The sequence below is a fragment of the Aristolochia californica genome, unplaced genomic scaffold (genome assembly GCF_029961685.1).
Source record: "Aristolochia californica isolate CCGP_79_NKW_82.1479 unplaced genomic scaffold, dmAriCali1.0.hap1 SCAF_11, whole genome shotgun sequence".
Classification (NCBI taxonomy): domain Eukaryota; kingdom Viridiplantae; phylum Streptophyta; class Magnoliopsida; order Piperales; family Aristolochiaceae; genus Aristolochia; species Aristolochia californica.
In genome coordinates, this window is record NW_027181782.1 from 9,156,515 (window position 1) to 9,168,275 (window position 11,761).

Below are 11,761 nucleotides of genomic sequence, written 5' to 3' on the forward strand. Positions count from 1 at the left end.
CCATTAATTTAAGGAAGAACCTGTCTCAATCCAAACAAATTAAAATTGGATAAAATTTTACTCAATAATTGGTTCAAATTATGCCAATTAAAATTGAATTTGTGCCTACAAAAAATAATGAGCGAACGCTTCCACATGCCCTTAGGAGTAGATTGATTCTCAAAGCTAGAAAGAGAATTAGGCATGAACAACCCCAACCCTCCTTAGACTAGTTAATACAAGATTAGTGATGGTTAAGGGTATCCCCATTAAAAAAAAATAAAAATGAAAATAATTAAGAAATATTTAAAACTTGAAAATACATGAGTGAATGGACATTTCTCTACTTTTGTCTCTGTTTGTGCCTTACTTGAGTATTATCATTTTTATGTGTGAAAAAAGGAGAAGGAAAAGTGGAGCATAGATTAAGCTACAACAAATAGGAATACATTAGAACAAAGATCCATACATGCATAAATCATGGGGAAGCTCATATTTAGGAAATTAAGTCCTTGTATTGTAAAGCTAGAACATTTAGAACTTTATCTCATATGGTTGATGAATTTTGCAACATGGATAGAGATTTATTTTTTGGCAATATCATACCATTTTCAAAAAATATCAACATGTACCTTTAATGTATATAAACTTCAAGCAAGGGATTTTGTCATCATAAAAAAAGGGGTGATTGTTAGACCCATGGTAAAATCATGTCATTCTCCTTTATTTTGATGATGTTGAATTTAGGATCTCACTATTAGAACCTTGAACAAAGTAAGAGAGGGAGAGGAGAAGAAGAGAAGAGAAGAGTGTTAAGTTGTGGTACCTAATCAACGCCCTACGCTAAGTCAATACATAGATCGACCTTTACAGTAAGGTCGTCGTGGGGGTGGGAAGCCCCCACCGGGTCCACAATATATTAATTGCTATTTCATTAAGGGAAATTTTCAAATTTTATTCTTATATCATGATTGCCCTAGTTTCCTCTTTATATTTGGGATGACACTATTAGGGTTTAATCATCCGGGGAGTATCAGTTGCGGTCGAGAGAGGTTAGAGAAAAAATAACACCTGTAAGTGTATACGATCTCTCTTGTAAACTATTTCATCTTCATAGTGGATTATAGCAGCAGCGGAAGACAAGACGTAGTCTCACCTTGAGGCGAACCTGTATAAATCTTGTTGTTTTTTTCATGCTTGCTTTTTCCTTCTTCTACGTTTATTGTTATTGGTCTCATTAGTTTGGAATTAGGGCGTTTAATGTCTAACAAAAGTATGAGAGTTTTGGTTCATGATTGAGAGTAATGGCTAGCACAGAAGGATCGGCACTTGGAATCAACAAGTTCAATGGTATGGATTTTATGTTCTGGAGAATGCAGATCAAATATTGTTTGTATAGTAAAAAACTGCACGCACCACTTCTGGATATGAAACCAGAAGGTATGAAAGATGATAAGCGAAATTTCCTCGATAGACAAGTGTTGGGAGTAGTACGGTTAACACTGTCGAAGAACGTTATTCACAATGTGACATCAGAGAAACCCACAACAGGGATGATGAAGATTCTGTTCGACATGTATGAGAAGCCTTCTGCAAATAATAAGGTACACCTCATGAAAAAACTCTTCAATTTAAAGATTACAGATAATACATCAGTGACATCACATTTGAATGAGTTTAGCATGATTGTCAATCATGTTGGAAGAAAGGCCCACATATCTAAGAGTATTATAAGATGGGCCACACGACTAAGGGAGGCCCACAAGATGGGCCCAAGCACATAAGAAGTAGGACCTGCCATGATTAACAGGAGCTGGCATCCTTATCACATAAGTTGGAAGATCAAGAAGAACTCACAAAGGCATCTTTATCTTATGGTCACGTCCTAGAAGAGTTCTAGTTTGATTTATGTTTGTCTTTTATCTATATTGAGTCATTTAATTATGCTAGGACTTATCTTCAAGTGTTACAGTTTGGGTGTAATTGGGACAAAGGTAGTTTTATTGTAATTGGGCTCTACTACCTTCTTCTATTATAAATAGAGGTTCATGTACTCTGATTAAGATAAGTTAATGAAGTCAATGAAGTATTTTTCTTTTTCATAAATTCAACAAATCAATTGATATCCGTTCAAATTAAATTTGAAGATGAGGATCGTGCTTTAATTCTTTTGGCGTCTCTGCCAAATTGTTGGGAGCCTATGAGGGTTGCTGTCAGCAACTCTGTAGGGAATGAGAAATTGATTTTTAATGATGTTTGGGATACCATTCTTGCGGAGGAAGTTCATAGAAAGGACTCTGGCAAATCGTTGACATCTAATGCTGCCCTAAGTGTCAATACTAGGGGTAGGAACTTCAAGAGGAATTCCAACAAAGTCAATGGTAGAGGGAAGTCAAGGAATGGTAGAATCAAGTCCAAATTCGGAAGGCATGTGGAAAGCTGGAATTGTGGCAAGTTTGGTCACATAAAGAAGAATTATAGAACACCAATGAAGGATGAAAAGAAAAGTGATGCTGCAAATGTGGTGACTAAAGAAGTACAAGATGTTTTACTTTTGTCGGTTGATAGCCCTATTGACTCTTGGGTATTAGATTCCGGAGCTTATTTTCACACCACCGCACATCCTGAGATCATGGAGAATTATGTTGTTGGAGATCATGGGAAAGTGTATCTTGTTGATGGAGAAGCTTTGGATATAGTCGGTATTGGTAATGTCAGTTTGAGGATGTCAAATGGGACAATGTGAAAAATTCACAAGGTGAGACATGTACCAAAACTGATGCGTAATCTGATCTCAGTAGGGCAACTTGACGATTAAGGTCATAATGTGTTTTTTAGTGGTGCTGCTTGGAAAGTCACTAAGTAAGTCATGGTTGTTACATGAGGAGTTAAAACTGGAACTATTTACATCACTTCCAGTAGCAAAGACACAGTTGCAGTTGTTGATGTTGTTACTGATTATGATTTGTGGCATTATAGGCTCGGTCACATGAGTGAGAAGGGAATGAAAGTGCTTCGGTCCAAAGGGAAGCTATTAGGGTTGAAAACTATAAACAACAGTTTGTGTGAAGGCTGTATTTTAGTCAAACAAAAAATGGTTAGCTTTTGTAAGTCTGGAAAGGAGCAAAATACATCAAAATTGGAGTTGGTTTACACAGATGTGTGGGGGCCTTCAGCTGTTACCTCCCTTGGTGGTTCAAATTACAATGTGATATTTATTGATGATGCAAGCAGAAAGGTATGGGTTTATTTCCTGAAAAATAAAATTTGATGTCATTGATACCTTCAAGAGATGGAAAGAAATGGTTGAGAATGAGACAAATTTGAAGATGAAGTACTTGCAGTCAAATAGAGGGGGAGAATACATAGATGATGATTTCAAGTAGTACTATTCTGATAACGGAATCAAGATGAAGAAGGCCATTCCTAGAAAACCTCAACAGAATGGTGTGGCAGAGAGGATGAATAGGAATTTAAACGAGCGTGTTAGGAGCATGAAATTGCATGCGGGATTGCCAAAGATGTTCTGGTTTGAGGCTGTTAGCATCGCTGCCTATTTGATCAACAGAGGTCCCTCAATACCATTAAATTGCAAAATAACAGAAGAAGTCTGGAGCAGCAAAGAGGTAAACCTTTTTTCTTGAAAGTTTTTTTTTGTGTTTCTTATATTCGTATAGATTCTTCTATTAGAAATAAACTTGATAATAAATCTAAGATATGTTTCTTTACTATGGTGGTACCAAGTTTGGTTATCGTTTTTGGGATATCCAAAGTTGTAAGGTTATCAGGAGCAAGGACGTGATCTTCAATAAAGGTGCCTTTTATAAAGACAGGTTGTGATCTTCAATAAAGGTGCCTTTTATGACAGGTTGAGAACAGAGCACAAGTAATGAATCCAATAAGTCATAAGTGATTCAGTTGAGAGATTTTCCAATTATCGAAATGGAGAATATTGCTCAGAAAGACTAGGAAAACATACCCCTAGAAGTAAATCAGAACTTCTTGTGACTGAACTCAGGAGATCTACCAGAACTAGCAAACCACCACAGAGGTTCTCCCTTGTAGTGAATTATATTTTTTTGAATGATAAAGGTGAACAAGAGAGTTATAAGGAAGCCATGCAACTTGATGAATCAACCAAGTGGGAATCAGCCATGAAGGATGAGATAGATTCATTGTTATTCAATCAGACATGGCAGTTGACTGAGCTACCAAAAAGGAAGAAGGCCTTGCAAAACAAATGGGTGCACCGAATAAAAGATGAACATGATGGCAGCAAGTGGTACAAGGCAAGACTGGTGGTAAAAGGCTTTCAATAAAAAAAGGCATTGACTACACTGAGATTTTCTCTCTAGTAGTAAAATTGAGTACTATTAGAACAATGCTTGGACTAGTGGCAAATGAAGACTTGTACTTAGAGAAATTGGATGTAAAGACAACCTTTCTTCATGGTGATTTGGAGGAAAAAATTTACATGATGTAGCCACATGGTTTCAAAGCACAAGGAAAGGAGAAAATGGTGTGCAAACTTCAAAAGAGTTTGTATGGTCTTAAACAAGCTCCAAGACAATGGTATAAGAAGTTTGACACCTTTATGAGCAGTAATGGTTTTTTAAGGTGCCAGATGAAACATTATTGTTATGTGAAGAAGCTTGATGACTCCTACATCATTTTACTGCTATATGTTGATGATATGTTGATAGTAGGTGCTTTCAAACAGGAAATAGATAAGTTGAAAAGGGAGTTGTCCAAGAATTTTGCAATGAAGGATTTGGGTGCCGCAAAACAAATCCTTGGGACGAGGATTACTATAGATATTGATGTCTTGAAACTGTCACAAGAAGAATATGTGAAGAAGGTGTTGAGAAAATTCTACATAAATTATGCAAAACCATGAGTACTCCTTTAGCTAGTCACTTTAGGTTATCTAAGGAGCAATCACCTTGTACAAAGCAGGAGCGAGTCCACATGGCCAATGTGCCTTATGCTTCTACTATTGACAGTCTCATGTATGCCATGGTGTGCACTAGACCAGACATAGCTCATGCAGTGGGAGTTGTGACCAGATATATGAGTAATTCGGGTAAAAAATATTGGGAAGCAGTGAAGTGGATTCTCAAGTATTTGAGAGGCACTGTAGACTCAGCCTTATGTTTCAGAAAGTCAGACTTGAGATTAAAGGGTTATGTAGATGCTGACATGGCTAGAGACATTGATGCAGAAAGAGTACCACTGGATATGTATACACATTGGGTTGTATAACAGTTAGTTACAGAAGATAGTTTCTCTTTCCACGACTAAAGCAGAATATGTCATCGTGCCTAAAGCTAGCAAAGAGATGGTATGGCTGCTATCTTTTTGGGAAGAATTAGGTCTCAAGCATGGGAAGAATGTGTTATATTATTCGACAGTCAGAGTGTTATTCATTTAGGAAAGAATCATGTTTATCATGTCAGAACCAAGCACATATAGGTGTGTTATCACTTCATTATATCGACTCTAGAGGATGGAGTCTTAGCACTTGAGAAGATTAAAGGAAGTAAGAATCTGGTTGATATGTTGACAAAGATTGTTACGATTAAGAAAGTAAAGTTGTGTGCAACTTCAGTTGGACTTCTCTCTGAAGATTGAGAAGGTGTTGCCGCTATATAGGAGATATTGATGATGGATTAGTCTCCAAGTGGGAAATTGTTACGCTGTGGAGCTTAATCAATGTCCTACGTTGAGTCGGTTCGTCTAGTCCACAATATATTAACTGCTATTTCATTAAGATCAATTTGAAAATTTTACTCTTGTATCGCGGTTGCCATAGTTTCCTCTTTATATTTGGGGTTTGATCATCCATGGAGTATCAGTTGTGGCCGAGAGAGGTTAGAGAAAAACAACACCTGTAAGTGTGTGCAATCTCTCTTGTAAATTATTTCATCTTTATAGTGGATTACTACAGCGGTGGAAGACAAGACGTAGTCTCACCTTGAGGCGAACCTGCATAAATTTTATTGTCTTTTTCGTGCGTGCCTTTTCCTTCTTCTACCTTTATTATTATTGCTCTCGTTAGTTTAGAATTAGGGCGTTTAATTCCTAACAAAGATAAAAGAGAAAGGAAGAGAGAGATCCTTTAAGCTAAGAGAGAGCTGGGACAAATCAAGAGAAGAGGAGAGAACTTGAATTCTCTACCTCAAGCCAAGGGCCTCTATTTATAGTTTTTGAGAGGATATTACAATGTCCATATTGCCCTTACAGGCTACAAGCTTTACAAAATAAAAGACATAAGTAGACATGTTCCTCCTTGACAAATTACAACTTTGCGCCATCTTTATGAGAAGTCGACATATTTACCATGATGCCACCTCTCTTGGATGTGTGGACCTTCCATCATGCGCCATTGACCAAAACTCAAGACTCAATTCTCCTTTTGTCAATAATTCTTTTGCTCACTCACTTTGTTGCACAATCAATTGTCTGATCAAAATCTATAATATTAGTCTTCATTGCTACGAACCACATGAGAGCAGTTAAAGTTTCATTTTTGAATATCTTATTGAATCAAAACATTATTAAAGCTCTAAGACATATTGGTGGTCATCACACCAAAGCAAATATTACCATCATGCGCCAAAGACCAAAACTCCAGAATCAATTCTCCTTATGTCAATAATTCTTATGCTCGCTCACTTTGTAGCACAATCAACTCCATTGTCTGATCAAAATCTATAATATTTATCTTCATTGCTAAAACCATATGAGAGTAGTCAAAGTTTCATCTTTGAACATCTTCTTGAATCAAAATATTATTAAAGCTCTAAGACATATTGGTGGTAATAACACCAAAGCGAACATTGCCATCTTGCGCCAATGACCAGAACTCAAGACTCACTTCTCCTTCTGTCAATAATTCTTTTGCTCGCTCACTTTGTTGCACAATCAACTCTATTGTCTGATCAAAATCTATAATATTTGTCTTCATTGCTACAAACCATATGAGTGTAGTCAAAGTTTCATTTTTGAATATCTACTTGAATCAAAACATTATTAAAACTCTAAGACATATTGGTGGTCATCACACCAAAGCGAACATTGTCATCACGCGCTAATGACCACAACTCAGGACTCAATTCTTCTTCTGTCAATAATTCTTTTGCTCGCTCACTTTGTTGCACAATCAACTCCATTGTCTGATCAAAATCTAAATATTTGCCTTCATTGCTACAAACCATATGAGAGCAGTCAAAGTTTCATTTTTGAATATCTTCTTGAAATTGGCAACTATATGACGAATACAAAAGCGATGAAAACATCTTGGAGGTGGAAATTGTCTTTGGACCGCCCTTATCAAAACCTTTTGATGATTTGAAATTAAAGTAAATGGTCTTCTTCCTTGATTAACTAAACGTCTAGACAAGCTAAAAACCGTTCTCAACCTTTTTTATTTTTTTATTTAACAACAACAAAAGCTAGAGGAAAAATACCATTATCCCCATCAAGAGTAGTAACAGTTAACAAACATGTAGGATACTTCATATATAATTATGTTCCATCAACACTAAGAAGGGGTCTATAGTATTGGAATCTAGTTATGGATGACCCAAATACTCAAAATACACATTTAAATATCCTTTTATGACCAAATTCATCACAACATAGTATGTATTCATTAGCTAGATTCGACTCTTTGGCAGAGGTTAAGAGAAAATCCACGTTTAGAGAGGAAGTTGTCATTAAAAAGCAATTGAAATATCAAAGTGGCATCCATCCAATTGACACTCAATTTGGTTGGTTGTAATAAGGAATCCAATCTCGTTTATTTCTTTAAAGACCCTCTAATTTTTTAAATTTATCTGATTATTTATTTGTATTTATTTGTTTGGAAAAAATTAAATATTCAAGAGATTTTACCCCTTTACCCGTTACTATTTATTAAATGGAATATATATATATATATAATAATTATAAAGATAATTTAGTTGATGTGTTTCTAATAAAAATACTGTAATGCAAGTAGAGGTAAAATAGCCTAGTCTATTTCTTCCTATATTGATATATATTAACTTTGATTTTCATTAATTTATATTACTTTTTTGTATGAATATATTTTGAGTTTTATAATTTTATAAAAATATTTTGTTTTATCTATTTATTTAATTTTATAAGGCTTCAAGCCCAAAAAGAGGAACAAAGGTCTCCATAAAAAAGTTGCCTAGCACTTTACATCAGCAGATTCACTACTCTGTTCCTCGTTCTTGGACAAATGGAGACCATCCTTGTCTTAGTTACAAGTTTCTTACTCTCTGGTAAAGAATGTACTAGAACTAGCATGCTTTGACAACTTTTTCTGAAAGTGGCTCTTGGCATGGTTTTGGTCACCATACTACTAATATGGAGGTTAGACCAAGTCAGTAAGCATATTTTGTTCTAGTTGGGATACACTTATAAACCCTCTAATTGACGACCCCTCCAACAAATTAGAGAATTCAAAGAACAGACGGATATTACAGAGATGAACTCATGGATGTTTCGCATAACGCACCATCAACGAAGGAAACCAGCTGGGATACACTTATTGAGGAACTCTCCGAACTTGGGATCTTGATTCTTTGGCCATCTTGAATTCCTGAAGTTCAAGTGGAATAAAAAAAAAACCAAGAATGGAAAGGGAAAGTGCAACAGGCAGCGATGTCTCATTGTTTAAACCAGGGACCTCCATCTCGAATCCAACTGAGAACTCAATTCCATCCTCTTGATAGTTCTGTTGTTTTCTCAGTCCTCCACAATTGAACTAGTCGAGGTGATTCAACATTTATCATAATTCTTCTACTTGGGCGAAGCCCATTTTTCTGCGGGTAGGCCTAGTTTTTACAAATCTACGAGAGTAATTTTTTCTGCAAACAGTGGCCAACATCCTTTATGCTTCGAGGGCTAAGTAAAAAACAGAGGATTGGATAAAAAAAACTTCAAATTTTTTACTTTTGAGGAATAAAACCATCTTTTAATCATTTAATTATAATAGAATCACTTCGTAAAAGAAGAGGGATTAACTCTTTTCTCTCCTCTGAGTTCCAACACCAAGAAAAAAGGAAAATGGATCGTACAAGTGTCTGTTTACAAAGGAAGTTATCATCAAGAACCTAATATCTGACTATAAACGCGATCTTCATAGAAGGTCTATTGAGCAAGCAAACAAACTCCTCTGGGCCGAACGTTCTTCCTCGTTTCAGCTACCTCACGAAGTTTTTCTTGAGCCCTTTTTATGGTGTCAGCAAAACAGTTCTTCAACCGGAGTTGGTGATCATTGCAGCAATTGGCAGAAAAAAGCTCCGGGCGATCAATATGTTCGATGATAGGAGAAAGCATTCCGGTCGGTAGTTCTGAAGAAAGAGCAGGCGCAGCATTAATCCCTTGCAGCACTTGCGATCCACAATGGACTTCTGAATTAGTTGGAAATATCTTTGTAACCAACTTGAGGCGCTTCTTGGTACTGTGGCGATCCTCATCTTTGGACATGGCGGTGCGTTTCGGCATTTGCGTGCTAAGTGGTCGAGTGATGGAGAATTTGAGAGAAGGTTGAGAGTGAAGTAGAGTGAGTGTTATATATAGGCCGAGGTTACAGATAGAATTCCAATTGGAATGGGATTTGAATCGAAAGAAACCGCGTTTCCTTTTTTAGGATAGGAAAGAATGGATAAAGGGCATGAACTTGGTAAGTAGAGAATTCGCACGATTAGCCTTAAAGAATAAAGACTCTCTTGCATAGCTGTAATCCAACTTCGATGAAATTCATCACATGCTCTCCTACCAACGACCTGAATCCGAATTTTCCGAACGATTCCAGCAGTGGCGAGGATCTGGCCAGAAGGATCGATCTCCAAGACGCCGAGCGTGTCGGAGATGGCGGAGTGAACGGCATTGGTGGAGACATTTCTTCTGTTCTTCATCTTCGTCGTCGTCTTCCCTGCCTTCGCTTCTTCGGCTGGGGTCCATTTCCCATTTATTGGAGACGGTGGAGAGGGTGGAGGTGACGGTGGCGGTTTTGGAATCTCAAAATGGGCGAGGGTGAGGATAGGGAGGAAACCGAAGGTGAGGTTGAGATAAAAACTGTTGGGGTGGAGGGGTTGGTACCCAAGAACCTGGCCTTCCTCTTTGCAGAGGCTTTATTGTTTACATACTATCATCTGTTTGTTTGGTTGTTCCTTTGAGTTTTGATTTTTCAAGATGGCTTTCACTGGGACTCCTGAGAAGTGCAAGGCATGTGATAGGACTGTTTACATTGTTGATATGTTATCTGCTGATGGTGTGGCCTATCACAAGACCTGCTTCAAATGCAGCCATTGTGGTTAGTATTTTTGTATTAGGATCACAGATAAGCTTTTTCTTTCTTGTTGTTCTGGGTAGAAGTGTTGTATTGTTGAAATCAGTATGACCCATTTGAAATAAGTTTATCTGTTTTTATTTTCCATTAATTATGCTGATGATGTATATCTTTAGATGAGTAACTACTCTTCCAAGGATGGAGTCCTCTACTGCAAGCCTCATTTTGAACAACTTTTCAAGGAGACATGAAGTTTCTCCAAAAATTTCCAGCCTGAGGATTTATGCCCTTTCCCTACATGCGGTTTTTCATACTTGAAACCGATTCTTTCTCTCTCTCTCTCTCTCTCTCTCTGTCTCTCTCTTTCTTTTGTGGGTATTTTTTCATGTGTGCAGTTTTATGACTTTCCAGATAGAAAACCTTCTGAAAAGTCTAATGATTTGGTAGGTTGTATCATTATCTTCTGCAATGGAGTTTTTCTTCACTTTACTTGTCCAGAATGCTCACACATGTTGGATCATTTACCTCACAGAGTAGGCAGCCCAGCAAATTGTCTTCCTTATCCTCTGGGATCCAAGACAAATGTGCCACTTGCCAGAAAACAGCATATCCACTTGAAAACGTCTGTCACTTTTTTTGTTCTCTTGTATTGATCCAAATGAGTTTGGTTTTCATATATATGCGCTAATAAGAGATTCATATAACTACTGCATTTTTAGGAATTTGTTTGTACATTGGAACAAAATAAATGAAACATTGGGGTAATTTTCTCTTTGTCAAGATTCTTCTGTGAGATGTCTAGCACAAACCTAAAAAGAAATCATGATGACCAGAGATATGAAAGTTAACTAGATTAACTGTCACAATACCTAGTTTGTTCACCAATTCCTTTTTTTATTTTTTATGAAATGGTGAAATTATTAAGCGACTAAAAGCAATCCCAAACAAAGAGGACCATTCAAGCAATAAGGAAGGAGACCCAAAAACAAAGGACGAACGAGAGAGACCATCTTTGGCAAGAGAATCAGCTAGGGAATTGGCTTCTCTGAGTAAATGCTGCTAAGAAACATCAGTGGGCCTGCATGAGTCTGAACCTCCACGGAGGCTTGGATTGTCCTTTCATCCAGTTGAAATTAGTTTCCTGTTTGCTAAACTTATTTCTTAAAATCTAATTCATACTTGTGCTCATGTTTTGAGAAATGTTTTGAATAAATTTTGTGGAAGTTGTAATAGGTAACTCTGGAAGTGAAATCATATCATAAATCCTGTTTCAAGTGTGCCATTGGAGGTTGTGTCCTCACTCCTTCATCCTATGTTGCAATGGATGGTGTTCTTTACTGCAAGGCCCATTTCACACAATTGTTCAAGGAGAAAGGAAGCTACAACTATGTCCTTAAGGGCGCAACTCTGTTGCAGTACCAGGGGAGTCTCACAAAGAGGAGGCAGCACAAGATGAAAGCCATGAAGCAAAAATAA

At 37.0% G+C, this 11,761-nt stretch overlaps 1 pseudogene; it reads left to right on the top strand.

The window, feature by feature from the left end:
- Window positions 1-10,188: 10,188 nt before the first annotated feature.
- Window positions 10,189-11,761, top strand: LOC137943577 (LIM domain-containing protein PLIM2b-like; annotated as a pseudogene).